Here is a 19,557-nt window from a genome sequence, read left to right on the forward strand (position 1 = left end):
GAAAATAAACAACATGGATAATTTATCACAGGGAGAGATCAGTTCCTTAACCCCCAATACACCCAGGTCTCTTGTGTTTGTACATTTGTGTGAGGGTGGCCATGCGTGAACCACTTGTACTCCTCCTTTAATGGTACTACTAGGAGTGGCATCCGACTATTCCCATGGGCTCCTCTTCAAATTGTGCAGAGTTCTACATGGTGGAGATATTCACACAGGGAGGCTAGAGCTTCTTTAGCAAACGCAAAGGTTTTTTCTCTGAAAGAAAAAATGGCGTCATGGATAAAGCTCCTTCCCCATATCGCCTGCAAAGTTGGGGGTGACCCATTCCCATTCACTTGTGGCGGAGAAATCAGCAGTAGTAAATGCATTTATGCCTGCCAGGAATCCCTTTGTGTAAATATGGTATTTTCTGATGTAAACCCCATTTTAAGCTGAAAATACCTTTTGGAATAGACACCAAAGCTGTTCCAAATGAACCTCAGTCATAAAAAACGAATCTGCTTAGAAGGACTGCAAACAATAACAAATGGAAATGCTTGAATCAGCCTTACCCGTGAGAAACAACTGTAGGAGGCATACACACCTCACTTTGCTCAGATGCAGAAATGGATCAACTATATGCAAATCAGCTCCCCCCAGAATAGTCAGAGAAGTCTAAACTGCCTGGCTACATCCCTGAACAGGAACACAAGCAGATGTATTTTAGCCCCAAGGAGTTACTACAGCAGAGTAACCTTGGGTTCACATCTGGATTTATCCAGGGCCACTGGAATAGTGCAATTGTGTTGTTGCTGCATAATCTGTGTAATTTTAAACTTGACATGCTTGCAACACATACTGGGGCGTAGCTTCGGGGGTGGTGTTTGGGGTGTTACACCCCCTAATAAATGCATTCTTTAGTAAATAGTTGGGTATAGGAGCCTTCAGTTGGGCAGGGTAAGGTGTCTGTCGGATTTCCCCTGGGATTTTTAAATACTCACTCAGACAAAAACACACGTGCTCTTCTGTTTTGAAGGTCGTACAACATGGACATTTTGCAAAATACTGTGTTTTAAGTAACCCTCACAATCCGCACTCCATTCGATTTCCATTTGCTATTAAGCCCCCCTCAAGCGCTGCTTCTCATATAATAATTAACATGATATCCCAGCGTGATTGTTGGAAAATCTGAAGCTCACACCTCCCTAGTCTTACTGACCAAGCTACGCCCCTGGCAACCATGTACTGTGGGATGTGCAGAGTTTAACCAAAATGTATTGCAATCTAGCTCAAAAAGATCAAAGTAGCAAAAAAGAAAATGCTGTTCATATGATGCAACCTACTAGCAGATACCTAGTAAAAGTCAATTGGTCACTGTGAGGGATTATACTCCTTGGGGGCCCCCATTTACCTGTACTATACCGTATCGGCTCTTCCTCTCCATTGTGGGACTTGGAAGACAAAAGAAAGAAAGGTCACCCAAACGCACAACACTGTTACACCCACAGGAAAAAAGGGCTATCTCTTTATACAGGCCCCGGGAACCGTCCAGATCAGGCTGCAGGGAGAAAGTGGAACCACAGATTATGGAAAGGGAGAGGAGAAGGAGGGAAGATGCTGAAGCAAGGAAAAGCCAGATGGAGGACTTCGGTTTTGGAACTTCTCTTGAGTGGAGGAAGAGCCCGACTTGACAGACAGCTGCCGAAGAAACCGCAGAGCAGGAGGAAACAGAAAGATCTGGGAGACAAAAAGAGGATGACGGATCCAGTCCTGACGACTGGTGGATGGCCCTGAAGGCCGCTGGTCTTCCACCACAACTCCGGAGAGTTGCGGCCTAGCGAGTGAGTACCTGGGGTCAAAACAGGTGTTTATTATCTTTTCTTTACAAACAGGAGGCGGGAGGAGGGTGTGCGGAGGTATAACTGGACACGGGGAAGGTGCTGGTGATGGATTATTTTTCTGAATCTAACCCGCCCGCCTCTTGTAGGAAACCCCCCCACCCTTTTTCCCCACGTGGGTACAAGCCCTACATATCCCAGAAAGAACTGGGAGGAGATTGTGGCAGCTAACAGGGAGAAACAAATCCCTATAAAATATTAAGGGCTAATAGAGCATTTTAAAATAAAGCTCTGAAAGTCCTGAAAGAAAAGGAAAAGAGAAGAAACTATACTTTTCTTAATGTTATAGATTTTGTTTTTTTTGTTTTGACAATACTGATTGCTTACCTCTTATACAATAAATGTTACCTCCTGTAGGACACATTTTATTTATTTATTTAATTGAAAGGTTTTATATAGCGCTGGCTAGACCCGGAGGTATCAGAGCGCTTTACATGAGTATCAGACCATAGTTGCAGATTACATCGTTACAAAGGTTACACAGTTTTAGAGCATAGCTACATAGTTACATTTTAGGTGGAGACAAACAATAGGGACATATACGTGAGGGGAAAATCATGCAAGGGGAGAGGGGGTAGGAGTGGGGGAAGTAGACAGAGAATGAAGGAGGGAAAGAGGAGGGGGAGGGGGAGAGACACAGCATGAAAGAGGAAGGGGAGGGTGATGGGGGCACAAACCGGTAGACGAGTAATAGCTGCGTCCAGAGTCCAGAAAGCTGTGATCTCAGGGGAAGTGGTCTCATTCCCCCATCTCCGTTGGGAGTGGCTCCCTTTACGCAGTGGACTCTCTCAGAGGGGTCTCTGAGACTCCAAGACCTACCTACTGGATCCTTCCCCAAAAAGGGGAGAGGGAGTGTTTTGGCAAGGGGCGTCATACCATACCTCAACTGTGAGGGGCTTTTCGCTTCCATACATGGTGCTGGTGAAGGAACTAATCTCAGACCGGTGATATTATACTTACCGCTACTTTCTTTTGACTGCGATCCCAGGGTCCTTGTCCATTCCTGATGACGAGAAAGCCTGGAGGGAGAAAGAAGATGACAGGGAAGCGATTAATTCTATTGTTTCAACACAAAGACTCTTCTATATATACCTGTAATTAACGCACTACAATCTTAATAAAGAGGCCATTGCAAACTGTATTAACCCTCTTCGCCTATACATCCGTCCCAGTCTTCCACAGTCACCTTTCAGTAGTTTATTGTTTTATTTGGGTGTTGTTCAAACAAGGTGAAACATTTGCTCAGACTCTATTATGGTCCATGACTGGTGGACTAGCAAAGGAGTTCCACTCCTATAAAAACAATCCTTGAATATTTAGATATATTTTTAAAATGCTGACAAAATGGCTCATTTCTTGTTGTGAAAATGTTTTGTTTTGTGTGCAAAGGCATGTTACACTGCATTCATTGTTCTCTATGCAGCCGTCAATTCAAGAAGGCTCCAAAAGTACAGACAAATCGCAGACACTCTACTTACTTTTACTATTCTCACTCCAATCTAAACAACAGTTGGTAAAGTGTTGGACTTCAGGGGGGATTAGATTTATTATTCCCACTCCAGGCTTATCACAAATAGGTAAAGTGTTGGATTTCAGAGGGTTTAGATTTACTATTCCCACTCCAGACTAGGCAACAATAGGGAACTCGATGGACTTTGTTCGATTAACTATTCCCAATACAATCTAAACAACAGTAGGGAAAGTGTTGGGTTTTGGAGCGTATAGATTTACTATTCCCACTTAAGCATAAGCAACAGTAGGGAAAGCGCTGGGGTCTTCTGAGGAGTTACAATTACTATTTCCACTACAGTCTAAACAAAAGTAGGGAAAGTGTTGGACTTCGGACGGGTTAAATTTACTTTTCTCACTCTAGTCTAAGCAACAGTAGGGAAAGGTTAGACTTCGGAGGGTTACATTTACTATTTCTACTCCAGTCTAAGCAACAGTAAAGAAAGTGTTAGACTTTGAAGGGGTTAAGTTTGCTATTGCCACTCCAGTCTAAGAAACTGTAGGGAAAGTGTTGGACTTCGATCAGGTTAAATTTACTATTCTCACTCCAATCCATGCAACAGTAGGGAAAATGTTGGACTTTGAAGGGATTAGATTTACTATTCCCACTCCAGTTCACGCAACAGTAGGGAAAGTGCAGGACTTTGGAGGTGTTAGATTTCCTATTCCCACTCCAGTCTAAGCAACAGTAAGGAAAGTGTTTGACTTGAAAAATATTTCAAATATGAATACAAGTCCTATTAATTCACTAAAAATCTTTGCACACTCAATATAAAACATTATTACATTTCAGCATACAGAAATATATATAGTCAAGAGTGTAAGAGCCAAACACATCTTGCATGATGTAAGCAAGGGTAGGCAAGGAAAATACAGGGTGGGGTGAGTCAAGCACAGGTGAGCACATGGTAGTCTAGATGATGACCGGTTCGGTAAACAAGTAATCTGAGTCTGTGGGGGCGGCAACCACAACTTCCAAAAGGCAAACAGAAGGTGTGCCTGGCATGTACAGGCTGGATAAATCCAGCACATTGAAAGTACAGTGGGCACCTGAAGGTCAGGAGACTATAGGAATTTTAAGAGGTTTTTGTAGGGTGGACCAGGCCTCCTGGGCATTTGAGAGAGGCAGAATAGATGCTAGTACAATTTTCTAGCATTTGGGTGTCCCCTAAAACACCCCTCAAGATAGTACATGCATAGACATTGGGAGAAAACAATTTGGTTCAGAAAAAAGCCTTATATGGAAGGTGTGTGCAAAAAAAAACCATAAGATTCCACCCCTGGTTCTCTTCTTTCCAAAACAATGGACCGCCAACAAACGACTTTATGCGTGATCTGAACTTTATTCTCTGTCTCAACTTTATGCGTGGTCTGTCTTCCTCAGACAACAACAGAGACGCTGACTGTAATACTGTACCAGAATACAAAGACTGTGTTAATTTTCACTAAATGTAATTAAAGCTTTGCTTCACTGCAATATGAAACACAGGCAAACTCACCTCTGTGTCTTGATACCTTTCATTGAAAACACACACAAACAAATTAAAGGGGCCATCTAGTGAATACTGTCACACTAGGCCTCAAAACCTCTCCTGACATTATCAAACATTCCATAATTATTATTTTTTTTTAAGAGATGCTGGCCTGGGCTTAGAGAATCGTGTTTTTTCTTAGACTGGAGAGTCCCTTTAAGGGGTATGAGGTCATCAGATTATCAGAAATCGGACTACACCACGCTTAATGCATAACCACAACTGTTTAAGATCACCTATGGTGAGAGAAGCTCAGCTACGACCAAATGTTTTTTTTAAACAGGGTTTGAGGAAGTGCCTGAACAAGAAGACAGAACGTAAGGAGGTTACACCTGGACACGATCACACAAGACATACATCTCAAAGTCAGTATTATTTTGAAAAGCACTCTTTATCAAGCCACTCATTTGCCTTTGTTTTCTTGGCCATCTCCTACTGAGTCTTAAAATCCATGAGATTTTATTCAACACCTCTTCTTCAGTGCCCAGGAAACCTGTTTATTATACACAGTCTGTTGAACCCTAGCATCCAGGTGTGACCCCCCCCCCCCCCGAAACTCTTGCTTTCTCACCTGTAGTATTCATTGACTGCCTGCACTCCTATGCCTGGAAGATCTTTATCTTGTGTTCTGCAGGGCATCTATTTGGCAAACCCAGTAGTATGGACTTGTGCTGCCTCTGGTTCACACATTGGGCTGGACTCCCTTAGGAGGCTGTGAGCTCGTCTTCCCAGACTAAACGCGTTTATGCACAAATACTCACCGTTCACGTTAAAAACTCACACACATTCACAACCACTAATACACAATTCGATTTAGATAATTAGCGGCATAATTAGCTTCCACATTTACCTCATGTTACTACCCAGAAAACATGGACTCGAACTGGCCCTTCTGGACTTATGGTGGACACCCCTTGTCCACAAAAATCTTTCAAAAGTCAGAAAAAGTAATATTCACGCACAAAGTGAAAGGCACACAAACAAACATGAGGCGATGTTGCAGATTACAAAACTGATGATGGAGTCCATTTTTTTATGAACAACTAAACTACAGACATTCAAACCTGATTTTACCGGTAGGGGAATTTAATTAATTGTGGTAGGTGGATATCAGAACATAAAATGATTGCTTGTAAAGTACTCACCGCCCCAAGAGGGCCTTTTGGTATTTTCAAATCCTTTGTTATTGAAAAGGATTAACCCCTACAACTGTAGAATCAGTTTTTCCTCTGTCTGAATTGCTCCATCCCAAAGTTCTGTTCGAGAACTATGCAGTGGATTCCGAGGTTGCTAGCTTTAGCACACTCTGCCCCATTGAAAAGTAGATGGAATAAGTGGAGTGTGCATGTCATTTAACTAGATTAATGCTGCAATTCGGATGTCTGCGTGAAACTTGCCAAATGTACACAGGTGGGCTGGGACTGGTAGAGACAGTAGTGTACAACACAAGTAAAGAGACTTGAAGGTCTATGAGGCGAGTTGGGTCCAATTAGGTTTATCTGGCCTTTCCTGGTTATGGGTCATCAAAAGATTTTTGAGAAGTCGTCTCACCCTCAACTTATCGAGGCATGGTTCATCATTTGACGACCTCTCACACCGGGTTAGGAGCAATGTCAACCCGGCTGATTCAACCGAGGGAAGTTAATCTAGCCCTGGGAGTTCTTATAAATTACTATGAAAACATAGAGAGGCTTCAAAGTAGCCGCTCAGCTTCTCACAGGAATGTGCTGCCCCCCAGGGCAGCGTGAGTTTGCGGCTGCCCTGGGGGAAGCGCATTCACCCTAATACGACGCATTTTCCTTGACTACGCAGGGCGAACATTTTAAAAGGTGTGCCCTGCTCAATTAAGGATAATGTGCCATATGTGTTATAGGGCCCCAGGTGTAGGCTAATGTTACCATGTCCTAGAGAGAGTACAAGTACTCTAGTACTGGTTAACACTGGTAAACTACACAGAGTCTTAAGGCCAACAAAAACAAATTCAGAAAACAGGAGGGGTGAAGGCAAAATGTTTGGGGGGATAATACACCAAGGATGTCAGATCATACAAATATGAGTGTTTCTTATTAATCTGGAATGGCCTTTATCCTCCAAGTACTTGCTTAGTTTCATGACGCAAGTAGGCCTAAAAGCCTTTTTATTTGTGCTAGTTCATTTCCTGCATCTTGTAGTAAGGTGTAACTTTGCTTTCAATAGTGGCAACCACACGCACAATTTCAAGAAATGAATGAATCAGCAGTGTATTTATGTATTGTATCTTTTGCCTCAAGGATGTCTCGCATTTATTGAATGTTTGTTCAGTTTACACATACAAATGGAATATTTTAAGTGTGTAAAGGCCTCTTTGATCTTTACATATGTTTGGACTTGTAAAAAAGTCGTCATATTTGTGTGTGATTACATCTACTCCCAGGGATAGGAGCGGGAAGTTCAGGCAGGGCATGCCCAGAATGTTTGTGAACACCCACAAACATTCTTTTTATTGCTACCCACAAACTTTTTTCTGACTTCATCCTACTTTGGAAGCAGTCAAACATGTAGGACTCCTTTCCATCTTGTTAACAGTCGACAATATACCCCTGTAACGTGCAAGGTTAAATCTATTTTCAGGGTATGTATAAGAGAGGCAGCCCAAAAACTGGTGGGAGGGGGTATACGACAAGGAGATTCTCTATACGAACAAATATGTGCTATATGGAGAAAAAGGAGGAAAATGTGTTTTTTCACATGGGCATATGCTTTTGCAAATATGGAATTCACAATAGGATTTCAGGAGCACTCTAAACGAAACTACAACAGTCACAGCTTATTAGGAGCTATTGTGATAACCTGTGTGAATTCTAAACAAATGTAAATCTGCGTCAAACCCGCGCCAGTACCGCCTGCTGTATAATGAGTTGAAAGAGTCCATGCCGTGCTGGAACTTTGTGCAGATACAGACTGTGGGGCACATGTTGTGCCCCCTGAATGTATCCCCAAGGTGGTGGGGCACATGGGGGCCCTGTAGGGCCCCCTATGTTCCTGCACCACCAGCCTTTTCATAGTGGGGCTCCGCCATGAAATGGCTGGCGGTGCAGGAACTCATAATAAACTGAGCGGGATTGCGCCAGTCCCCGCTTAATATATGCATTGTGGCGCAGCTGCTCCACCGCCAGGGAACTACTGTTCCCTGGTGCAGCCGGTGGTCCACCGCCGATGCGATGGTGAACGTCGTAATCGGTAAAACGGTGGACCGCCACCACGAGTCTGGCAGTCGGAAGATCACAAGACTCCTAATGAGCCCCTTAGTGAGTAGGTCCTAAGAAGTCTTTCACATTGAAATTGTCTCTTGTTTAAGGTGACTCCATGTCCCCAAGGACTGAGGCTCTACTCATGGGGTATAGCTTACCAACCTAATAATTTGTGGGAGTTGTAGGTCAGGTTCCCCTCAGTTGATCTAGTTGAGCTTGGACATCTCAAAACAGTCCTCTGAAAGACAAGCCCAGGCCTGGAGCATTGCGTAACTTGGTGTCCCGTGGTCCTCTGGTAACGTCACTCCTACCGGAAGTAGGCCCTGACTCAATAGGTAAAAGTTCAGTCTCCAAAGACTAGAGGAGCAGGCACCACAACCTGTCACATGCAGAGCTTCAAAGTGCTTTGGAGAATCTGGTGCCTTTTTGTCCCCTTGGCTTTTTTCTTCCATCTGCTTTATGCTTTGCAAAGCTTCCCCTTGAAGCCTTTTCAAATGTAAATGATCCTGGACACGTTTAAATATTGCAGGAAATATGTCTGTGTTGATTTAGTCATGCCCCTTAAATGTCTGATGGAGCAGACGCCCCTGGGGCTGGACTTCCGCTTCTTAGACGTCTAGGGAAATCAAGTCCCCCTCCATAGTCCTGGCGTCGCTGCAGCATACCGGCCCCGGATCCGCGGCTGCTGATTGGCACTGCAGGCGGTTGCGGCGCGTTCCACTAGAACATCGCCATTTTGCTACTGTGCTGCTTGAAGCGGTCATTATTTTTGCATGCTTATGTTGCATTTCTCTTTCCCCTCAAAACAGCAGTCTGTAGAACCACATCAATAGTGAGTTATCTTTTGGAGCACAAGCCACTGGCTACAACAGAAATGAATAAGAGGGGCGAAGCCGGGCCAGGAAGTTGGTGGAGAGAATCAATCCTCAATATTCAAAAGAATGTGCGGAGGAAAGGGGAGAAGACAAAAAGCCCTAAAGTGTGCGGTTCTGAAGTTTACTGACATTTTTAGGTCTGATTGACAGTGTAGCTAAGCTGCCTGCAAGACCCGTTTTACAAGTGCTTTAAAGTATACATGAAGTAGGGTTTTGGTTCCACCCATATCATTTGTTTTCCCTTTCTCTCCTAAAGCTACTGGCTGTTCGATACACCATTCCACCCAGCAGCGGCCAGCAAAGATAGGAGGTGGGGGGGGGCAGGGGCGGGGAGAGCATTTCCCCCATAGTCCTCCCTCGCTGACCTGAACACCAGTAAGCACACCCAGGCTTCCAGTCAGCCAATCACAACACTGCCTTAGCAGTGTTGTGATTGGCCTGAGCGATGTGTTTCAGCGCTCAGACGCTGACTGGGAGCCTGGGTATGTTCTCCGTGGAGGCTGTAATGCACCCTGCATGGAGAACATGCAAAGTGAGCAAGACTGTTTTGGGCGGCCCGAGAGGGCCATTCAAGAAGTCATTGCGCACTTAGGAGGGTGCTACCACTCCTCCCCTGCCCCCACCATGCAACGCTGCAGAGATAGGAGACAATAAAACAATAATAATGCAAGTTATTATCATTTTATTTCATCTTTATTTCACTGCTAAAAAGGAGTGGGCGACGCTCCTTCGCCTTAGCGGAGGAGCCGCCACTGATCCTACCTCCAACGGAGTGCTTATTTGCAGTGCATCAAGGGCTATTTTACATCCCAAAGGTGCGTGAATCATCATATGTTAAATTCTTTATTTCATAGAAACATTGTACACAAAAAAACGTTAGTTTGTATTTTTTCCTCTGCAGAAGACTTTTCAACGCTTTAGTTAGGACTCAAACTATAAGCCAGACATGCAGACCTACCAATAATGCCTGTTGCCTTTTTCTGACACTGATTTACCTGAGGACTTATTTTTCGTTTGGACTTTCACGCCAACAGATGCAAAAAAAAATGGTTATTGAGCATATGCTATGTATTCCTACCACCTAGTAAGTAACCATGTGACCAGCTAGACTATCTCTCCCTGGTGAGCAGTAGATTGTTAGTATATACTTTTGGGATTACATAATGGTTATTGTAAGTACCAGTCTGTGCCCGTCTGAAAACAGAGGCAGCAATTGTAGACAGAGCTTTTTGGAAGGTGCTTGGGGTGTTTGGAAATCTACAACTTTTCCAGAATATGATTTTCGTACACACGCAAAATGTGTATGTGTGCATAATTTATAACAAATGCGCACGGTGCCTGTTCGTCTGTCCGTGGCCCAGTTGGAACTATTTAGAAATGGCCCTCTAGTAGTGGGGCCAAACTTCAAATATTACCGCCTCAGGCACATGGAGGGTGAATCCAGGAATTAGACCAAAGCACACCATTGAGACTGCATGCTGAGCATAACCAGCATAGCATGCTGTTCCAATGAGAACATTCTTTGCCTATGTGTTGCAGACAGAGTCCAAGAATAAACGACTGTTTAATTAGATCCTTGCCCAGAGGCACGTTTGGCTTTCATAGCTGCATCCCCATTCAGAGTAATCTAAACTGCTTGGAGTAGGATAAAGGAATGTGTGAATTCTCTAAAGAAGGACCCAGCAGTGCCTCCTTCGCAACTGAGCCAGTGTGTCCAGCCTAGAACAAAAGGTGGGTGAGGTTGGCCTTCTCCAACTCCAAGAAAGTTTTTGAAAAAACGTTTGCAACTTTAGGAGTTTTACAAAGTTGGCACACTTCAAAGCAAAATAAAATACAGGTGAAAAAATAAAAAATATATCTGTTTCCTGGCACCTCTTCCATGCTTTTCCAAGGGTCCCAAATTTTATAAATGTCTTGGGACATCCTTGTGCCTTGTATATCAGTTGTTCTGCCCTCTTGAACCAGTCCATATTGTACTTCAAAATGTCCAAAGTTGGAACAGACGTGTCTCCCAAATGTCCACTGATATCATGTCTTGCCACCATCAATGCCACTTGCAGAAGAGGAGTGTATATCAGTTCATGGTCTGCTTCCCCATATTCCCAGTACCAACAGTAGGGGGGTGAATTCTATGTCTTCACCAATTACTGAAGATAATCTTTGTTTTACTTTACTCCAGGACCTCTGTGCGCGTGGGCAGTCTCAGATAGTTAGTAGCAAAGTTCCCTTCTTGTTACAGCCCCTCAGACACAGATCATTGTCTATCCTCCCCGTCTGGAAAAATCTAGGCCTGATATAATAGACCCTGTGCAAGATTTTTAGTTGGACCAGTTGAAACCTTTCTGTTATGGCCACCTCACTTGAATACCTACAAGCTTCACCCAAGGTGTTATCTTCTAGTCTCCCTAAGTCTTGCTCCCATTTGGCTCTCAACTCGGACAATGGAGGCAAGCTATGGTAAAGTAGTGTGGTACAATTCACTGAAAATGCATGTTCATTCAAAGAGGCTCCTAAGACTCTGTATTGTTATTCATAGTACTTGGAGTCAGTGCGCACCTCCCTGCACCCCAGGAGCTGCAGGGGCCTGTGTTGCACCCCTGTGTGGGAGAACCCCTCCACCACCCACACACACACATCCTGTTTATGAAACAATGGCAATATAAACAAAGAAAAGAGAGAGAAGAAGAGGAGAGTCCGTTCTTCTTCCCCTTATCACTATGTCACCCAAATTAGAATGAGCTTGCTACCATCCCAATGTGCTGTCACAAATGTGTTTCACTCATGTCTCAGACAAACCATTCGTTTTTTTCTAAAAGAACCCGCATCCACCAACCTAGTTGGTGGCATGCCTCATCACTGGGTTCCCACTTAAGATGCTGCATGCATTTTAGGTGTACTAGGAGGCCTGATTACAGCAGAGCTGGTTTCTTTGTGTGACATGGTGAATTTGTGAGTGTATTTAAAACTACCTCAGGGATATCCGCCCTTGGGAAATATATTTTAATTGTGGATTCCTTGGGTAGAGTTAAAAACAGTGATGGTGGAAGTGTAGTGATAAATTAGTGATCTCTCACATCCTATTGTTAGGTCAACATGTTTCAGCCAAATAGGAGTGCTTTTTTAGTCACATTGGCTTTCTTCAGGACCGAAATGCTAGGGAAACCCTTGTCAGCGAGCGCACATACACTAAGGCATGCGTATGTAGGGTGGGACTATTCATAACTCACGATTTTCACCCAACCTCTTTTTGAATTTTAGTTGCTACCGATAGGGCAACATGGATCCGGAGGGCGGAGGAGCCTTAAGTCACACTTTCATCAAGGCAGACCATCCGTCTGCCATCTATGGCACGTTGATGTGTATCTTGACTCCCATGGGAAAGGCCGAGAGCAAATTATGGAGGCCATATTTGTTTTGTAGGCCGAGTTTCTCAACAGAAGCCACTTGCTTGGAGCTAAAGGTAGTGTGATTACTCTTTGGGCAGCTGCCCAAATTGTTAACATTTGGCATTCTCAACATGCTGTATCTGACAGATGTAAATTTAGAAGATATAAGCAGGGACACAGCCCATCGTTGCCAATTTCCTCGTTTTTTTAAAAAAAAGCAATGAATATATTGGGCAATGCAGAATATGTGGTTCTCAACATAAAATGGTGTTGTCGGTAAAATGCTGTTTTTTTTCCAAGGGCTAACCTTGGTCATGAGATTTCATAACTGGTAAGGTACAGATCACAGACAACGCTTAGAGAACTATTAACAATACTGTTAAATGCAGATAATGTGAATTATGTGAGTGTCATATACAGGATTAAACGGATGTCTTCTTCAAGAAGATGTTTAATATGTTCCTAATCAGGTGTGTTGTGACAATTTCCAATGCCTGTGCTTTACTGAATAGAACAACACTGGGAAAGTCAGCTACAGGGTTGTTCAAGATTTTTTCCATATTGTTTTTAAAAGACGGTACTGGCTCATATATAGATTGATATGTTTAACTGTGGCAAATGTATTGCTCTGTGAAACTATACATTAATATCTAAATAAGCAAGCTTCCCTTTATCCTGGTGAGTGAGAGAATGATAACATGTATAGCATGTCCACACAATGTAACCATCACTTGGTCATGTCAAGAGTTGGCTTTCAGAGCTGACCTAGCACTTCGGACAAGGCCTCACTAATGATGGGCACGCACATGTAGCACCTTCCATCTTTGCTCATATGAGTGGCTGCAGCTGAAGAAGGAGAAGCAGGGGCAGTCCCATCACACCCCATAACAATGGCAGAAGACCATTGTTCATACCTGCTAGGGTTAGGATGAGCACAAGATTCAAGGCAAAGTGTGTTTTTTCCCATCAGGGAGAGCTCATGTCATGGCGACACTTTATAAGTATGCCAAGGCAACCTGTCCAAGGGAAATATGATGGATGGAGTCTACTTGGATTTCTGCAAGCCTTTGTCACAATTTCCCAAAGAAGACGAGTAAGCAAGTTAACTTACCCAGGGATGAGGACCTTTAATCAAGCTACATAATCTAGCTGTGACTACCCATAAACGAGATAAGTAACCTTGCAATGGATATCCATAACAAGCTAAGTAACCTAGGTGTAGCTAGTTATAACCAGCTTATTATCAGGATGTTGAGACCAGTACCAAGTTAAGTAACTTAGGTGTGACAACCTGTAACCAAGCTAAGTAATTTAGAAGTGGAGACTGTAATCAAGCTAAATAATCCCGTTTTGGAGACATTTAACAATGCTAAGTAACCTAGGTGCAGATGCCTGTAGCTAAGCATCCTAGGTGTGGCTACCCATAGCCTAGCTAATTAATCTAGGTGTGCCTCGGTTACCTAGGTGTGGAGACCTTCAGCCAAGCTAAGTAAACTAAATATAGAGATCTGCAGCTAGACTAAGTAACCTAAATGTGGAGAACATTATCCAAGATAAGTAACCTAGGTCTGGAGACCTGTAACCTAGTTAAGTAACATAGGTGTAGATTAATGTACCCAGACTAAGTATTCTTGGTTTAGAGACCTGTGAGCAAGTTAAGTAATCTATTTCTGAATATTTTATAACCTAGCTAAGTAACCTCAGTGTGCTGACCTTTAGCCAAGTTATGTGACCTAGGTGTCGGAATCTTCAGCCAAGTTAAATAACCTAGATGTAGAGACCTGTACATAGACTAACTCACCTGGATGTGGGAACCTTTAGCCACAATAAGGCATCTAGCGGTGAAGATCTGTAACCTAGTTAAGTAACTTGGATGAGGATACATATACCCTGACTCAGTAACTAGGTTTAGAGACCTGTAACCAAGTGAAGTAACCAAGTAAAGTGGACATTAAAGTGGTAAAGGCAATTAGCATATGAATACAAAGGCTGTCGACGGCAGGGCCTTATTCAGGAGAGAGGTGGATGTTAAGCGGTTGCCACAAGGGTCAGTTATAGAATGGCTGAAATGCTGTCAATGGGGTTTTGGGTTTAGGTAAAGGCGCCACAGGGAAAATTCACATGTTATTAAGTCCTGAATTAATAGATTGACGGTGCTATAAGGTGGGAAGTACCGCCTGACTTCCCAGAATTATGAGACTCCGCTCAATACAGTTATGCAAGCAATCCTTAGCACACGTACTAGTTGTATACAGTAAAATTGTAACGTGTTTTCACAATTCAATTCAATCCAGTTTACAGAAGAAATGATTTAGTCTTTTTCTTCCAGATGGTTCTTTTATTCATTGGTAGTCTTCTCCCTGGTTCATAACAGCCAGCCAACACGTGTTTCGTCGCAACATGGGAATGTAGTCCCGCGACTTTTTCAAGGCTATTCTTGGCTTGATAAATATATTTAGTAGGTGGTGATAATTCCAAACCACCTATGGTTTCTGCGGTAATGGCGTCACTTGTTACTTGATAATATAATCCTTGGCGAGATTCAGTTACTTCTCATTACTTATTCGACTGAGAGTAGACCCGTCGTGACGCCCGTCCCTGGTTTCCCGGTCTTGAGTGTGTGCACCATCTGGAAGAAAAAGACTAAATCATTTCTTCTGTAAACTGGATTGAATTGAATTGTGAAAACACGTTACAATTTTACTGTATACAACTAGTACGTGTGCTAAGGATTGCTTGCATAACAGTTATAGAATGCATTTGTAGCCAAATCTTGAGAATGGAAATTGTATTGTGGCAAGAATGTACAGCCATAGACTGAGTCTGTCAAAGAATCTTTATTCGGTGATTAAAAAACACCATAAAAGCACACTCATATTTACATGTTAAAAAGTCATTAAACATTTCAGGGTTCTTTGTACAGTGAATTAACAAAACATAAATACAACAATATAGCCATATTTAACACTTAAAAGTTAAAGTAAAAACATTTCAGTCTTCTCCTCTAGTAAGCCTTAAACGAAGTGCTACCTTGATAAAGTTCATAATACTACACAGTGTTTGGGGTTCCTCAGCTTTCTGTAAGAATACAAGTGCCTCCCTAGCGTGGACCAAATTAGCATTTTTTAAAATATTTACAAGGTATCTGCGTCTGGGCATTGAGTAAAAGGGGCAGAGTAGAACAAAATAAAGGGAGTCTTGCGGAGACCTGTTGTCGCAGCCGCAGGGCCCCTTCTGTTCTATTGATATAGCAAACCCCGCTGGTGATGCCAACATAAATGGGAGAAGGTTCAATCTGAAACGGCACATCAGGAACCTATCCTGTGCATTGTACATGAGGAACAAGTATGGCTCCATACCTTCCACGCTCTTCACTAGGTGATGGGCCCTCACTGTCTTTTTACACCCTTCAGCCTCATCTCTGCGTAGGTTTTTCCGCTCTAGAAAAATTCTCCCTACATGCAGTTTATTCTGGGCTACAATAGTTACAGGATGAGTAAAGAGGTTCCCAAAACATAGCTCCTCCAGGGTATTCTTCACATAAAGGAGCCAGGGGATGCGCATACACTTGTCCCTTTTTAGGCAGTCCAATAAGATTTCTCTACTAAGTGTCGCATCAGGATTGTACCAGATTTTTAACCAAGCGATAATAGGCCTCAATTTTATCAAATCTTCTATATATGGTCTCCCTAGCTCCCTATGGGCAATCAAACCAGCAGTACTTTGTGGTACCCTCAAGAGTGATTTCAGATATTTATTTTCTTCACGTTGGATGCTAGTGGTATTGACAAAGCCCCATACTTCTGCCCCGTAAATTACCTTGGAGCATGATACTGAGCTGTACAGATTTATCACCTGTTCCGGGGACCATCTTCCTAGCCTCCTGCCATAGCTAGCAATTGCCCCGTTAGATGCAATCATTTTACCACAACGTTCCTCCACCAGGGTATCAAACCGCAGGGCACCATCGAATGTTACACCAAGGTATGGAAACGTTTTGACCTCTTCCACAATGTGGCTCCCTATTTTGTATGTAAATTTAGAGGTGGTTTTTTTCCCCGCCAGGAGCACATAGGATTTACTCAGATTTACAGAAAGGTCCAAGGCACTCATGAACCTAACAAAACCATCAATCAGGATTTGTAGGCTCCTTGGTGTCCGTGCGATCAGTACCGCGTCATCTGCATAAAGCAGAACAGGAATATGACGCGACCCAACCCTTGGGCAATCTGCCTTCAGACCCAACAGAAACTGCTCCAAATTATTAATATAAAGGGAAAACAAAAAGGAAGCAAGAATGCAGCCTTGTCGGACTCCACTCTTACAGGGAAAAGAACTAGTCAGCCCCCCCTCCCTATTAAAGCGGACTTTGGCGGTGGTGTCACTGTGCAGTTCCCTCAATATATTAATTAGACCACTCTCTATCCCCATACTAAGCATCATGCCCCACAATTTTTCCCTATTGACGTGATCAAATGCTGCTGCCAGATCCATGAAACCCATGTAAATGGATTCATCACTAGCCATGGTATACTTGGCAGTCAGCAAATAAAGGTTCAGGCACTGGTCACTAGTGGACCTCCCTGCCCTAAATCCGTATTGAGTGTCCGAGAAGATGTTTTTTTCCTCGGTCCACTCGGACAGTCTATTAAGAATTGCCCTCCCCAAAAGTTTTGCTGACACATCAATCAGGGAGATCGGGCGGTAGCACTTTGGGTCATCCCTGTTGCCCTTTTTGAAAATCGGCACAATTACTGCCGTGGACCAAGACGGGGGCAGGCCACAGATGATAGCAGTATTAATAACCCTTGTCATTAGGGGAGCCCAAAGTTCGATGTTACTCAAAAACAGATCAGGGGGGATTCCATCAGGCCCCGGAGCTTTATTTTTGGTCAGGCCCTCAATCCCTGCAATGATCTCCTTAATGGAGAATTCTACCAGTGGAGCCTCAGTTGAAATGGCCGGTAGATCTACAGTAGAACCAGGCTCATGATTGTACAGGCCCCTATAGTGGTTGACCCACTGCTCTGGGAGAATATTGGCCCCTATATCCGGGGTATCTTTTTCCTGGAAAGTTGGGTTATTAATTATTTTCCAAAAGCCTGCTAGGTCCTTTCTTTCCCCCGCTTCTCGTAAATCTGCCCATGCTTCCGCCTGCAAGGCAAGTTTCCTCCTCTTAATTTCCTTTTTATAAATTTCTCTGCACACCTTAACTTTGTGGGGGACCCTTGGTTTAGTTTTAAGGCAGCTTTTCAGCTCCCTCAAAGCTTTAGAGCAGTCTTTGTCGAACCATCGGGGATTCCCGTGGTTCTTAAATGGGACACTAGTCTTTAGCAAACCATCGACCAGATTAGCGATCTGGTCGAAAGCTTCCATTATCCTCGGTCCGCGGACTTCTGTGTCCAAACAATCATTAATAGCAAGTATGCCTGCGTCCACCAGGCCCTTGTAGAACTTTTCCCCGTCTATTTTAGCCCATTTTAGTCTCCTGCCTTGGTCTGTTGCTCTCTCAGTGAAGGTGCGTTGAACTCTAATACTTAGACCCACCATATACTGCAGCTCCAAAACAAGAGGGTTATGGTCACTAAAGCCACTCCATTCGATCCCTACACTAGTTGTCTTATTAATTAAGGACCTTGAGACCAGAATGTAATCTATGAAGGAAGAGCATCCTCTACCCTTAAATGTGGGGGGGAGTGTGCCATCCTCCTGCATCCCTACCATATTAATGGTGTGTTCAAGGTCATATTTAAACCGTAACATTCTGAAAGCTGAGCCCAACGGCGTATGAGAGAAATGCGGTCCCTTCTCCATAGGGCATCGGGACCAATCTGTGCTTATTTGGACCAGTGCCGGGCACAAGTGGCAATTATAATCTCCCATAACCACCAACCCATGTGGCTGCCCATTTTTTTGGCCTGTTATGACCTGGCCCAACCTATTATCTAATTCAGTAACAAGAGAGATGTTAGATCCCGCTATCTCGTTGTTATAAAGGTTTACTGCAACAAATCTAAGACCTTTCCCAGTGAACCTGACTGCCTGAATCCTGTGGGAATTCCAATCAAGGCAAGTGTAACTTCCCGGAAGGCTCAGATCTATATAAATAGCTAAACCTCCCATGGCTCTCCCTGATCTTGATTTTTGAGCAGGAACAAAAAAACACTTATACCCTTGCAGGTGGAAATTATTCTCCTGGGCCCAGGTCTCCTGCAGACAAATTACATGGAATTTTCTGATATAGTCAAGCCACTCTTTGTTATTAAATTTCCCAGCCAGGCCAGCTATATTCCATGAGATGATTTTTAGTGCCTCACCCCCCTGGACCCCTCCTCCCAGTGACCCACCAGGTGATTCTCGCACTTGTTTTCCCAATTCCGGTCCCTGTGCGTCACCTATACATGCAATATCTACAACCCTAGGTTCATCCAGCACATAACTCCGGGCGCAACTTGATGACTTTTGTTTTGCCTCGGGGCTGTGCTTCTCCCACTCAGCATTTGGAACCCCTCTACCCCCTATACCCCATATACCATTATCTCTTTGTCAATCTACCCCCTCAAGACCATCCAGGCAGTGGAACCGATTGAATGTATGGAAGGGTAGCTCTGGGCGGCTAAATAATGGCCTGGGATTGAACTCGTGATGAACACCCCTTCGACCCACCCTTTCCCAGTTGTCATATGAACGGGTCACGTGTACAGGGGCTGGGGTGGGGGGAAAGAAGAAAGACACATGAAGTGTTTTAATTGTTGTTACCTGTGATCTATTCTTTCCCTGGCATATGTGAGCAACTGTTCCAGCATCCCTGAAGCTCGCCAATATGCAATCCCCTATGATGGATTTGCGTGTTCTCCCTATCCAAGGCACCCTTCTGACCATTATGATCTCATTGCTTAAGTGTACGTGTAAGGGTCTATTCAAATTTAGCCACTTAATCACCCTACTTTTCAGAGCACAGAAATCCTCGGCTTCACCTGCCTCTAGTGGTGGGACGCCCGCCATGACTACTGTAAAGTCATTCGCCTCTGGTGGTAAATTGGGTCTACGTGGCCTGGGGGGAAGCTTCATTAGTGGAGTCGGTGCAACACTATCTGGGGGCTGTACCGGGGGAACAGCATTTGCAGGGGGTATAGGTCCTATGG

At 43.8% G+C, this 19,557-nt stretch overlaps 1 long non-coding RNA gene across 2 annotated transcripts in view; it reads right to left on the reverse strand.

Annotated features, from left to right (window-relative positions):
• LOC146805653 (uncharacterized) overlaps positions 1–19,557 on the reverse strand; it is a 603,847-nt gene that overhangs the window by 474,349 nt on the left and 109,941 nt on the right. For both annotated transcript variants that reach the window (XR_014967868.1, XR_014967869.1), the window contains exon 2: positions 2,841–2,899. This is a non-coding gene — a long non-coding RNA (uncharacterized LOC146805653). The remainder of the gene's footprint in view (positions 1–2,840; positions 2,900–19,557) is intronic.

This window comes from Triturus cristatus, chromosome 8 (genome assembly GCF_964204655.1).
Source record: "Triturus cristatus chromosome 8, aTriCri1.1, whole genome shotgun sequence".
In the NCBI taxonomy this organism is placed as follows: Eukaryota; Metazoa; Chordata; class Amphibia; order Caudata; family Salamandridae; genus Triturus; species Triturus cristatus.